The 14,867-nt window shown below is 30.8% G+C and overlaps 1 long non-coding RNA gene across 1 annotated transcript in view; it reads left to right on the top strand.

Moving 5' to 3' along the window:
* The first annotated feature begins 3,052 nt into the window (after window positions 1-3,052).
* The window catches only part of LOC140431215 (uncharacterized), a 353,293-nt gene continuing 341,478 nt past the window's right edge, over window positions 3,053-14,867 (top strand). The window contains exon 1 of the long non-coding RNA XR_011949642.1: window positions 3,053-3,294. This is a non-coding gene — a long non-coding RNA (uncharacterized lncRNA). The remainder of the gene's footprint in view (window positions 3,295-14,867) is intronic.

Genomic DNA, 14,867 nt, shown 5'->3' with positions numbered 1-14,867 from the left:
TTTTTCTCAAAACATCAATGCCAAAGTCACATTCGTGACTTTGGCATTGGACCGACGATATATGAAAAAGATTTACTGCAAACAATGAATATATTGGAATATATAAAAATAATATTTATTAGAGCTTGTATATTTGCCACAAAACCAAAAATTCAGAGCTCAATTCTTCGAATAAAACAAGAAACGTGGGCGTCAAAGTGTAGCGATAAGACTGCCAAAGAGAATTGAAATACTATTATAAAAATTATACCTCAATAAACCATGGGAGCTTATCGTCTATGCTTCGCCTAGCTCAGTATCTCAAGTATGAGTTCGTCTTGTCTTAAACTAGGAATTAAACCATGAATCCTTAGCTATCAAATAAAACAAATTGTTTAACTAATCATATTTATTAAAAAAATAAAAAAACAATCGACCCTGCCAACGCTTTATAATAAATAAATTTGGCGATACCTATGGCATCGATGGGTGATTGTGTGGCCAGTTGTTCCATATTATACTTGTGGGGTTCCAATTGTTCCCAATTATGTGATTAGGTCCTCCTGACAGCTGCAGTTATTCCATAAATTTTTTCAATAAAGCCAATAAAATCAATAATACAGCCAATAAAATCTTCAATAAACTAAAATATAAGGAACAGCTTGTATTAGAGAAACATCAAAAGGGGTTTAACTTCCTTGCCATTTTACCAAATTACAATTAAACAAATAGCAGATGGTAAGGATAACACGAAATAGAATTATCATTGAACTTAGCTAAATTTTGTTATGATTCCTACATACATATAATCGAAAAACGTGCTTTCGAAAGAAGTAATGTTACGAATATTAAAAATGCTGTCAGAATTATTAAATATATATTACAATGAAAGTACTCACCCCAAGAGAACTCTGCATACCATACAATGAAGCTTATAATAATTTTTGCCTTCTTTTATACATTTTAAAAACAGGTAAAAAATTATATTCACACTACGTTAGAAAAGTTGATTGAGAGAAAGTAGGGAGATTAAAATGAAGTTAGCACGGATGACATAGGACGTATGCCTATGATGGAATTAGCACTTCTGTCAACATAGAACAAAATATTTAGTCTACCGGACAGAAAGAGAGAGGGCGAATATTTATTATACGGGACAGAGAGAGAGAGAAAAGAAAGACAGAAGGTGCCAAATACTTTTTGAAGAAAGAATAGTAAAAACAAAACTGCAGGTGAAGGAATTAATAAATTAATAAAGAAATAAAAATGAAATAATTATTTAAATATAAATTAATAAAAATGTGACGTTTATTATGTTACAACCTTTTAAAAACAAATTCATATAAAAAAGTGATATTTTTACAAAAAGAAAAAAAATTATCTTTAACACAGGGGCGTGTTGATATCGATTTTCAGGTTGATTCAATTATTATGTTGAAGGTCACTTATTGTCCTCCGGAGGAGTGTCAGCCGGGAGCTGACAGCCGTGCCGGCCGCATCAAGGAATTTGAATATTGGTCAAAATACTTGGGAATTCCAAGTTTGGCCAAATCCAAATTTCTAAACATAAAAGCAGGTAGATTTTCTCTCATCAGTCAGTCGAGCTTGCCTCTTCTACTGTAGACCTAGTCAGTGCTATTATTGTTCCAACTAAGTTATTGTTTTATTTGTGATTTCCTGTATACCTTTTTATTTTAGCATTATTGTATATTCAGACCTTTTCAGGTTAGAATATTACATTGATCTATATTTGTTCATGTACTGATTGTTTGATATTTTATTTGATTATTTTGGTTGTTTATTTTTCTTGTATTTTGTGTCTAAGTTGTTCTTCCGTAAGTTAAGAACACTTAGAAATATTTATCTTGCTTTTTCTATTTTATATTTTGATTTGTACTTTGTCTAAGTAGTTTTTTCCGGTAAGTCAAAGAACTCTTAGAAATATTTCTCTGAATATTTGACTTGTTATTTTAATTGTGCGTCTAAGCCATTCTTTTCCGGTAAGTCAAAAGAATAATTAGAAATATTTTCATAATCATTGTTGCATTATTATTTCCGATATTTTATCTAAGATATTTTCTTCCTTAAGTTAAGAAAATACTTAATACGTTTGTCTCTTTCATTTACTATTTTATGCTAAGTCGTTTCTTCCGTAAGTCAAGAAACACTTAGAAATATTTCCATATTTTACTCTCACATTTACATATTTCATCTTAGTCAAGTCAAGTCAAGGAATACTTAGATCATTTTTACCTATCTGTTTTCCATTTTTTGCTCTGTTACTTTGTAACTGTTCCTTGTAACCGTTAAATATAACAGATATTTGTCACTGGAACTGATATTTATAACAGCGGTGGTATTTAACCTTTCTACCAGCGACAAACCAAAGATGGTGAATACCCGATCCAATTCCGGGGATAGGAAGAAGCCCGAAGAGCCGGCGATGGGTCCTACAGGCCCAAATGCCCCCTCTTGGCAACATTATTATTAATATTCAACCAATAAATTAGTTGAATCCTAAATTATCTTTAATGTTATTACGTAAATTAATAAAATACACTGTCGTGTAGGGAAAAAAATTACCTTTCAATTAATATGCCACTCGACCACACTTAAAAAAAAAACTGAGGGTTGATGAGGGGCAGTAGGAGTTTACATTTGAAAGCATGAATTTCGCATGAAGATTCGGTTCTCTACAATACAAATTGATGTGTTTTCTTGAATCTTAAAAAAACTCTTGTTTCTGATCTTCTGAGTGGGTAAAATTTTCGTTGGAACACACTGTATAATAATTAAATTTACTATCAAATGATATTTTCTTATATTTTCATTTTACATTAATAAAATGTTGAATTTTTTGCAATTATGAGTTCGACTATCAGCTTGAAACTGAAGTAAAAGATCAAGTGATTTTTCAACATTCTGAATGTTCTTAAGTCAGCAACAAATATACAGACCTTAATAAATTCGGTAGTGTCGTCTCTCCCCTACTCCCAAACGCACGCGCCAATGCTAAAATGATATCACAAGCGACTTGATATTGCGAAAACTGTCTATTCAAAGCTTACTACGACCGAATCGACGTTGGCGCTGAAATCTCGGTGAAAATTCGTGGAAAACGCGCGTAAAGTTTCGCGGGAGTTTATCGGTGCAAATAGTTTGAATTGTCTTTTAGTTTTCATAAAGTTTTGATTCAATTTGCAGTTCAACAATGCACATAAATGGATTTGTTGTGTAATTTATTTGCTAGCAAGTGATTGCGCTGTGACTATATTCTGCAAGTTTGACACGTAAACGTGATAACTTTTAAGACTTGTAAGTAAGTTGTATGTATTATATTCAAGTACCATTATTTTATAATATTGAATTTTGTTATCTAAAAATAAATATGGTCCCGGATTGAACGTTAATCATTAAAACAATAAATTTTTATTTAACAGTTTAGCTTTTCGAAAAAAAAAAAAATAACAACAAAAACTTTAACAAGAATACAACAAATATGTTTTAAAATATTTTTATATTCAGCACTGTTTATATATTTTGTTATATAGATAGTTCGTTTAACTCAATGTATTCTGCCTTAGTATAATCTAGCCCGTGTGTCATGTACTGACCACTAATATATTTTATAGTATGGCTTTAAAATGGTGAGTGTAATTGTAATAAAACATTTAATGATTTAATCTTCAAGGATAACTCATTTCATTGGCATCTCCGCCGGACCAGTAATAATATCGTATGTGGTGTGTGAATTATTATAAATTGTTTGATCAATTCAGAATATATATCATGAGGAAAGCCACAAAAAATTTTGGTTTTTTTAACACATATATCTTGAACTATAATAAATAATATTTATTATAGTTGTTTTAAACTTTATTTAATACATTTAATAAGATAAAAAATTGGCTACTGTAACAATGATAATTTAGATAATCTACGGTTTTTGAACAGAATATCGTCGATATGCTTGTAAAACCCGAAAAACAAAAATTAAAACCAAATAATATTTATTATACGTTTTGGAGTATAGACCAGGGAAATAAGAAAACAAGTACCCTGCTTGTGACATTGAACTGGCAGGGCAACCGACAGTTATTTTTAGTAGTATGGATCTCTGTAACAGAAAGCTATATGTTTCCTGCGGTCGATTTTGTGGAGTTAGTTATTAACAAATTAATTTCAAATACTGTTAATTTTCATTTTTTTCGTCTATCAGCAAAAAGTAAATTAATTGAAACAAATTTAAGAATAATAAAGTTATAATTAGACTTCGGCAAATATGCATATTGCATATTTTGCATATTGTGCATATATTTCATATTTTGGCATATTTGTATAAAAGTTTGCATAAAGTGCATAAAAGTTCAGATTTTTATACTGTATTTGAAAATTTTTAAACATACCAATTTATTTCAATTCTTGTATAAAATTTTGTAGTCATTTTAATCAAGAAATGATCTAAGTACGTAATCTCTACAGGTACAAAACATTTACAATTTCAAAGAAGATCAATTTAAGTAGCCCTCAACATTCTTAGAAAGTCTCGGTCACTGAGGCATTCAGTTATTGGATAATCGCTAAGGGTTCGCTCATTTGCATTTTATGATCTAATCCCCAAATCTATCTACAATTTATTGTATCTTAACAGCAGGTAAACGGCTAATAGTTTTGTTTCTAATTTAGGGATTTTCCAAAATCTCCCAGTTTATTGAATTAGGCACCTAAACATTTCTAATTTGATGCTCAGATTTGTAAATCATTTTTGTTTTGATATTCAAAGCGTAAACACTCGTTGTGCGTAACAAAAATGAAGATTGTGATTTTATGATGCCTAAAACAACCAGTGCTTCAACTTGGATTAAACCTTATAAAGAGCTGTCTATGGATATTGGAAAAATCTACTGTTCAGTCTGTGGCAAAATTGTAAGTATCTAATATTTTCTATTAAATATCTAATATTTCATACATACAGGGTGTTTCCAAATGACACTTACAACGTTTGACTGTAGATACTTCTCGAAAAATTGAACAAAACGATATAGTTAATGAGGGGTCAAACTTATTTACTTTTCGAGACACAGGGTGTTAAAATTAAAAAAAATTAAATTCTTTTAGTTAATAACAACAATAACTTTAAAATCAATAAACGTATTTACTTGAAATTTAGTACTCGTAGGTTGTTTTTAAATGAAAAATAGCTTCCTTTAGTGAGAAAAAATTGTCCATGGTACAATACAATGGTGTGTATTTAGAAAAATTTTTCACCTTTACTTTTTTTTATGAAGTCAGCTATTCTAAAACACAATTATTTTTATTGTAATTGAATTAACAAAAAAAAAACTTTTGTTGAATTTTAAAATAAGTTATAGGATGTACTAATGGTTAGTAACAAAAACGAATTTGTGGATTAATACTGCATTTAAAACACTTAGCGAGTGTTTTTTTTTTCCAAACCAGTTATTTGATTAACCAAAAACACCTTGTATATTTTTATATTTTAAAGGTTGGGTAAAATAAAAGGTTTTTATTTTTATTTATAGATAGCATGTGAGAAGAAATTTCAGATAGACCAACATGTGAGAACTGCTTCACAAATTGCAAAAAAAGGAAAAATAGGAGGAAAACATCAAACTTCAATGGCTAAATGTTTCCAATCTACTTCAAAAAAATTAGATGAGCAAGAAACTTTTAATGAAGACTTGTGTCGCGCATTAGTGTCTGCAAACATACCGCTTTCAAAATTAGCAAATGTAAATTTTAGTTCGTTTCTAAAAAAATATTGCAAACTTAATGTTCCAAGTGATCGGTCTCTAAGAAGAAATAATGTGAACGGGCTATACTCGTCGGTGGTAATTAATATTAAGGAAGAAATTGCAGATAATTATTTTTACATATCTGTAGACGAAACCACTGATTCCTCAGGAAAGTATATTGCTCATTTATTGATTGGTGTTCTTAAAGAAGATACCTTACCAAAATCTCATCTTATTTCATGCCAGCAACTTGAGAAAACAAATGCTTTAACAATTTCGCGTTTTATACAAGAAACAGCAACTTTTTTTCTTCCGACAACTATTCCTTCTAATAAATTACTGCTTATTTTATCGGATGCTGCTCCTTATATGGTGAAAGCAGGACAAAATTTAAAAATATTTTTCCCAGATTTAATACATGTTACTTGTGTAGCGCATGGATTAAACAGAGTTGCATAGGAAATACGAAAAAAGTTTCCTCTTGTAAATACCATGATATTCAGTGTCAAAAAAGTATTTCTTAAATCTCCTATAAGAATTCAACTTTATAAAGAAATGCTACCTAACATTCCTCTTCCACCACAACCTATTTTAACGCGATGGGGAACATGGTTAGAAGCAGCTAATTTTTATGCAGATCATTTTGTTAAAATAAAGAACATAATTGATACGTTAACAGATGAAAGTTCCCAATCTCTTTTGGATTCTAAACAAACTTTTTAGAGTAACTTGCTTCAACAAGAACTTTCATTTATAAAATCAAATTTTAGTTTTGTTCAAAAAACAATTACTCAGTTAGAATCACCAAAACTGTCATTGTTCGAAAGTACAGCATTAATAAAAGAATTTGCATCATGTTGTCGGAACGTTAGAGGTAATATTGGAAAAGATATTTTAAAAAAATTTGAAGCTACTATGGAAAAAAATAAAGGTTACCATATTCTTTCTGAAGTAGTCAGTGTTCTAGCTGGAAATATTTCAGAAACAATTAATTTAGAACCAAATGTTTTGGTTAGTTTGAAAAATGCTCCCGTTACATCAGTTGATGTTGAACGAAGTTTTTCCATATATAAATATATGTACTCAGACAGAAGCCACAAGTTTTTGTTAGAAAATTTTGAACACCACTTGGTCATTTATTGTTACGATAATTCTAAATAAGTTTATTCATACTTAAAAATGATGTAGTTACTTAAAATAAATGTAAATCTTAATGAATAGTAGGAAATATTTAGTTATGTACACTTTTTTTTTAAATAAAATTGTTACTATTTTACGATTTTTTTATTTATTTGTATGCATATTTTGTAAAATATTTGCATATTTTCGGGTAAACACGTGCATATTTATGCGCATATTTTCTACATTTTTATTTGCATATTTGCCGAAGTCTAGTTATAATACATTTCAAACGTTTTTATCCTTATTTGTGGCTTAGAAAGTTGCAAAATAAGTCAGAAATTTCGGTTTCTTATAAATGTTATAAACTTTTTTAAAAATAAACATACAACCTTCATATTACACCAAATGTTGGATCTCACAGTGCTTAAAATATGACCAAAATCTTATAGCGATCGATCAAATTGTTCAAATATTATTTTATTTGATTTTCCCAAACTTTTTTTGCAACAATATAAGTCAGAAAATCATGGAATTACAGTAATTCTGAAAATAGTTTATAAAAGAAGAAAGATAATTTTGATTATAAATTGCAATACCGTTATAACTATTTCCTGCAGGAAAATATTTTTTTTTATATTTGGCAGGCCTGCATTTTTCTACAAATTAAAAAAAAAGAAAATGTTCTAGTAGAATTAGGAACGAAGTTAGTCCCTTTGTTAAATTGACAGCAGCTTTGTTTATAACAATTAAGAGCTTTTATTAACCCTGCGTTAGTCGCATGGTTAAATGAACCACCATTAGTCGCAGGTGAGCGTGAAGCTCATTTGTCATGTGTATGACTTATTTTGACTTTTTAGGAGTCAAAAAAACAAAAGGCATAAATATAATGATTTATTTATTTTATCAAAGCCAAAAAAAGGCAATATTTTTAACAAAATACAAAAAGGAATAAAACATAAAATATAAAGTTTGGTACATCTACATAAATAAGCATAATTCTGAAACAGCAACTACAATAATAAAAAAAATTACTCAGATTCAGGAACTTCGTCGCGTTCACACTCTATGCAAATGGTGATTGTATGTTCTTTACAAATTGCTCTGAAACACTTGGCGCATTTTGACGCTGTTTTTCGATTTTTTTTCTTGGGGCAATAGAAGTATTTTGGCCTTGCACCTGCTTGATTTTCCTCAGGAACATCTCGTTTTTGTGTCAAAGGAAGATTCAGATATTTTTTAATTTGCAAAGTTAGCAAAAATGGCAAGTTTTGGGCCGCTCTTTTTTGCATATGTGGGGTAATGAGTTGTCTGGCTAAAATTTTCAGATACTCACGTCTTGGTTGGCAGGAATCTAATACATTTGTCCTAAATTTAATATTTACATTTATTCCAGCTATGTTTAGCATAGTAAAAAAACAGTCAATGGCCGCCTACATGTGATTCTTGCTCTGAATAAAGACTCTTCAGTTATTCCACTGAATCTACTCCCTATTTTGTTTGATTGTAAAAAGTAACTACTGCAAGCTGCAAGGTTTGCAAGCTGCGCCACTTTCCTCATCAATTTCGTCATATTCATGGAGGGTTGACAAAAGCAGGACATTCTAATTTTTTTTGGGACCTACGAAACTAATAAAAATTCAGGACCAAAAGCAAATAAACTGCTACGAATCGGCTTTTCCTTAGTTGCAACAAATATTTCAGGAATTTCACGTTTGTTTTTTCTAATTGTCCCAACTAAAGTTATTTTTTTCTTTTTTAATTCTTCGGCCAAAAGAACTGACGTGAACCAGTTATCATAGGTTAAATTTCGTCCTGAATTCATAATGGGTTCACACAATCGTTTCAACACACTGGCTGGACTGTTGTCAATACAAAATGGACCATCAGGCTGCTTTCCTGCGTAAATCTCCATTTTCACAGTATAAAATACACGACTCTCAGCCAAGGCAAATATTTTTATCCCGTATTTGTTTGGTTTACTCGGGATATATGGCCTAAAGCTGCACCTTCCACGGAAACCCTATAGCATATTGTCAATAGTACAGTTCTCACCAGGCGTGTAGTAGACTTGGCATGTTTCTATAAATTTCTCAAATATATTTCTTATTGAAGCTAGCTTATCAATTAATTTGCATTTAGCTCTTGTGTGAATAATATCAAAACGTAGTGCTCGAAGCAACAAATAGAAACGTTTCAGGGGCATTACCATTTTGAATAACTCTGGTGCAGTAGAATCGTTGCTCCATAGGTCATTTAGGTTGGTGTGTCGGGATTTCAAAACTCCTGCCATGTACAACAATCCAAATACTGCTTTTATTTCGTCACAGTCAGTATCTAAAACATCTCGTTCGCGTGTATAGTTGCCTCTAATTTTCTCTAGGTACAAATTTGTGCACGTCACAATTTCTTCAAAGATATCATCTGTTATGAGCAGTTTCCAACTTTCATATGGAGTTTTAGCATCCTTTGCCCCATGTTTCACTCCCGGTAGTTTGCTAATAATACTGTGCTGTCGAATACGGCTAGTTTTTCGCTCACGGTGAACTTTCCAAATGGTTTTTTTGTCTCTGCCGATATATTTGGGACCATATTCAGACCAAAACGTTAAAATAGTATTTGTCGTATCATCGACCGAAAATTCTGAGTCTGTCTCATGATTAGAACTGACTTCTACTGAATCTATGTCTCTTTCTTCATCGTCCAAATTTTCCTCTTGTGTCTGTTCAAGTAACAAATCCTCTTGCTCCAATTCTTCATATATTTTTAATAGTCTGGCCTCTTCTTTAGGATCCATTACACAATAATTTTTTAAAGTTATATGATTTAAAACACAAAGTCAATAAAAAAACCCAACAGAAATTGCTCTGTAGCTTTTACAAAATCGTCACTTCGTTAGTCGCGGGTGAGCTAATCGCTCATTTCTTGACATCTGCATTTAATTATTACTTCTACTGATTCTACTACACATTCTATACACAATAGTAGTAGGAAGGATTACATGAGCGCAGTTGCCAATGTGAGCGTTGCGCTCACCATGCGACCAACGCAGGGTTAACGTCATTTGAAAGAACATACTTTATACCTAATAAGACAAAGAATATAAGATTCTGAAGCTATTTTCTTGTGGCATTTTAAATTAATTACCATTTAAATGGGAATAGGCCACAATTAAAGGTTAAAATACGTTTATTGACGTTTCAATTTCCACTTCGGAAATCGTTCTCAAAATACAAACATGAAAAATACAATATTTGTATTTTGAGAACGATTTCCGAAGTGGAAATTAAAACGTCAATAAACGTATTTTAACCTTTAATTGTGGCTTATTCCCATTTAAATAGTAATTAAAGAATATAAGGTACCATTTTAAGTCATGTAGTTTAAAAATACGCAATTCCATTTTTATTTTAAATTTTATAAGTCAGTTTAAAATATCCATAAACAGATCAATTAACTGTTGTGTTTTGGAATATATAGACGAACGTCTAAACTATATCGTTTGAAATACGTTGATTATTTCTTACCCACAAGCTGAGACCTACCCTATTTTAAAACATTCGCTGCCTATCGAAGCGGATGGAACTCAGCTAGAAGCCATTTTGTTTTTTGAAATTTAAAACAGTTATTATTTCTTAATATTGTGTTTTTAAGCTATTATTATCATTATCTTAAAGATTTTTATAATTCTGTCAAATTCTTTCACATAACGCGCTAGCGCGTGATCGGCACTAGTGGTTCATTTTCTCTCCCGATGGTTTACAAAATAATAATACTTTTGATATATAAACGTATAAATACTAAAACTAACACTCCTTTAAATACACTTACTTTCTTATAAATATGTGCTTCATTTTATATGAATATGGGATACGATATATAGGGCGTACAATTATCAAGTTAATTATGAGTTATTTCAGCGCAGTCTAAACAATAGCCAGGATCTCCAAGGCAGGTTGAACATAGATCGTATCTTTTCTTTTGCCATTTTTGTAGCAGTTTTTACACTGATTTCTCGAAAATTTTTCTGTAGGTTTAGAATATTTCTTCAACAGCACTCTTATTACTGATAAGCGAAACTCGTATTTTGTTGTCGTTGATCCGGAATATTTATTGTACAGTTGATGGGCATTTAGTAACATAAACTGTAAAATATATCCAGAAATTTTAAAAGGCCATCTAAGAGTCTTTCTTTCACCCAGATGGTATGCAAACATCTGATCTTGCTTATCTACACCGGACATATATTTATTATATTGGATAATTGGAATCGGTTTTATTTTCTTCTCTTGTCATCTTCTAAGAATTTCCAACATGTTATTCTTATATTCAGTGGAAATATATGCAACCTCTGTCTTATATTTCCATTTACCGATCATTGTTCCATTCGCATACTTTGCTATAGTTTCATTTTTTTTCACCATTTTGTCCTTTACTTCACAGGGAAATGATTTTCTATTAGCTCGCATAGTTCCTGTGCAATTCGTTTTTTTATATGCAAGACGCTGTGCTAGTTCATACGAGTTATAATAATTATCCATATACAAGCTATGTCCAATACCTAAAAATTCTTCCATTAAATTAAGGACAACTTTTTCTGTGTGTCCTTTTTCTCCACAATCATCTAACATGCCTGTGTAAACGATGAATGTTAATATGTTAATACTACTGCTCTAGATATATATATATATATATATATATATATATATATATATATATATATATATATATATATATATATATATATATATATATATATATAATTTTATTCCATATTTGTGGCATTTGTTTTTTATATATTGGCGAAAACTTAGACCACCACGCCACAGCACCATGGATTCATCGAGTGAAAGTTCACGTCCTGGGTAATATATTTGAGACATTCCGGAGTTAAAATAATTAATAACATTCCTTACTTTATACAACCTGTCCACTGGAGTCACTTCACCATCCCGAGGATTTTTGGCAAAATGTAAGGATTGCAGTAGTAAAAGAAAAGGATTTCTACTCATATGGTCTGCAAATACACAAAGCTAAATAGATAGTCAGTTTTCCAATAATCTTAAATCCGGTTTAGACGAATATTCCCCACGTGCAATAATAATCCCACAAATACAAGTAATTCGTCTCGAGTAACATCTTTCCACATTACAATACGTGATTTTTCTTTTGTATTTGGCCTCAGTAACAACTCAACAGCATAGCTTTTTGTTTGTGTAACAATTTTATTAAGAAATTGGTCAGTCAATAAATGTCTGAAATCATAAAGTGAGCTAAATATTAGCACTAAATTAGTAACAAAAAATTTACATAAAATAATCAATGGGTTTATTTCCTGGAAAAGTTTTAAGTAAACTCTCAGCACTTGTAAAAGGAAAAAATTTCATAGATCCTAAATCATTCTTCCATTCCAGTTCTTCTATGTTTTCTTGTTGATAAACTGTTTGAGTTATTTTTTCATCTATATCGTTTTCTGAGTGTGAATGCTCTGAATTATTAGGCAAAAACTCGTCATCACTGTTACAATCGAAATCAGAATCCTCTACAGCATTATCAGACAACTCTTCTTCCAATATTACTAATATGCTATTATTACTATATATATATATATATATATATATATATATATATATATATATATATATATATATATAATATATATATATATATATATATATATATATATATATATATATATATATAATATATATATATATATATACATCTAGCGGTTAATGTAAGCTCCGTTCTAAAACGGTATTATACTAACTCCAGTAGAATATACACCGTGTATTTTATTATCTAAGTAGCGCTTTATGTAGACTCCGACCAACACGTAGGATTAAGTGGACTCCACAAAAGGATAAACCATTTTTGGGATCCGTATTTACGACATTGCATATACTTCTAAACTCCTGCGATGTTGCCAATAATTGTATTAGTAGTAGATTTTCAAATTTTACAGCAGATACATTCTGGAACTTGAAATTTATTTAAATATCCATCAATTTAATCATGGAGGAATTTAAGGACTATTTGGCTAATTTATGTAGTAAAATATAAATTGTTAACCGCCATATACCTGTATTTTACTTTTTAGTTTTAATAAGCAAGGCGGTAATTTATATTACTTTTATATATTTTCAAACATAAGAAAGTGTGTATTATAAACTTGGAAAAGCGAAAATTTCCGTTTTTATTAATTAGTATTTTTTATTAAAATGTATTGGCACTAAAACATTTAGTACATAAATGTACGTATATCAAATAGAGTAATCGTGTAACAGTTTCTGAAATTAGAAGCCCCTTCGGTAAGATTATAAAGTTTGTTACCACAAAAAATCTACTAGCATGCACAGAGATGAGAGAGACCTACACAGAAGAAGATTTATTTTTAGCGAATGACAGGGCCATTTATGTAGCCAACCATTGGAAATACAAAATTTAAAGCTGTTGGTGTTCCGGACACGGAAAGTAAAGTAAGTACAAAAAGAGGTGAAAGTAAAATGAAAAAAAAAAAAAAAACTAAAATACTTATATAATATGTAGACCTGAAAGTACGCCGGAGGGTTTGAAATAAGAATTCACCTAAGGAATGAAATAAGAATTTACCTAATATAAAACAGATCTGAAAGAGAATAAAAAACAGATCAAAGAATTAATAGAGATTAAGTACATCCTTAAGTAACATATCTCTAATCCGCCTGCAGTTTTTTTGGGTAGATCGAGTAGCTCGACAGAACTGTTGCCGGTTCCAAGCCCAAATAAAGGAGGAGGGGGTCTACAGCCAGTTTAGCACCCTACTAATAGACTTTAAAACCATACAGCTCATAGAAACAGAATTATGCCTCGGGACAGGAATGATTTCATTACGACGACTAACGGGAGAAAGAGGACAACGAATTTGTGGTAAACGAGAAATACACTTCGCATCGGTGCTTTGAACGTAAAGTCTCTACAAGAGAGCAGAAAATTACAAAAGAGCTTGTAGAAAAAAAAAATATAGACATGTGTGCGTTAAAAGATACAAAGAAAAAAGGAAAAGGGTCAAATTATTATAGATGACCATCTCATGATTTACAGTGGTGTTGCCAAAGAAACCAGAGCCAAAGAAGGAGTCGCTCTGTTAGTACACAAAAATTTTTTACACCAAGTATAAAAATAGTAAGTGTAAAAATTATACTGGATGTTAAACCTCTGAATGTGGTAGCAATTCACTTCCAGAGAACAACAAAGATACCACCACAAGGGAAAACTTCTAGGAACACCTTCAGACTGTAATAAACGAGACTCCAAATGATAAATATATAATCATTATGGGTGATTTTAACGCCCGTGTTGGCAATGATTTAGTTCCAGCGATAAAACAGCGATATAACGAAAATATCAGAAATGAAAACGGAAACCTTCTAACGGACCTCTGCAGCAAAAACCAGATACGTAATAATAATACATTTTTCCCTCACAAAGAACAATACAAATACATTTTTGAAAACAGTAGAGGACAAAGATCTATTATAGACTATATTCTGTTGAATAGAGAGCACTAACATCAGCAGAAATAGGAAGCGATCACAAATTGGTATTGTGCCGAATGAAAACACATATATGTGATAACAAAACACCGAAATACACCACAAAGATAAAAGTCGAAAGCTTACAGGATGACTCGACAAGATACCTATTCCAGAAAAGAAGAACCGAAAAAAACAGAAATACATATATCACAGAAAGTGATGGAGTCGAAGAAAGCTGAACAATACTTAAGTCTAATATCTTAGCCTCGGCCAAGAAAGTTCTCGGTAAAAGAAATATAAGTAAAGTGAAGGAAAAATGTAAAGAAAACAAAAAAGCTTACCTGAAATACATGTTAACCAAAACACAAGAGGCATAACATAATTACAAGACAATTAGAAACGAAACACATGCACTTATAAGAAAAATAAAAAATGGTCACTGGGAACGTTTTTCGAAAGAAATGGAACATAATTTTTCTCGTCTGCAAAAGGAAAT

The sequence above is a fragment of the Diabrotica undecimpunctata genome, unplaced genomic scaffold, assembly GCF_040954645.1.
Source record: "Diabrotica undecimpunctata isolate CICGRU unplaced genomic scaffold, icDiaUnde3 ctg00000444.1, whole genome shotgun sequence".
Lineage (NCBI taxonomy): Eukaryota > Metazoa > Arthropoda > Insecta > Coleoptera > Chrysomelidae > Diabrotica > Diabrotica undecimpunctata.
Note: the sequence above shows the minus strand (reverse complement) of the source record. Positions and strands in the feature narration are given on the sequence as shown.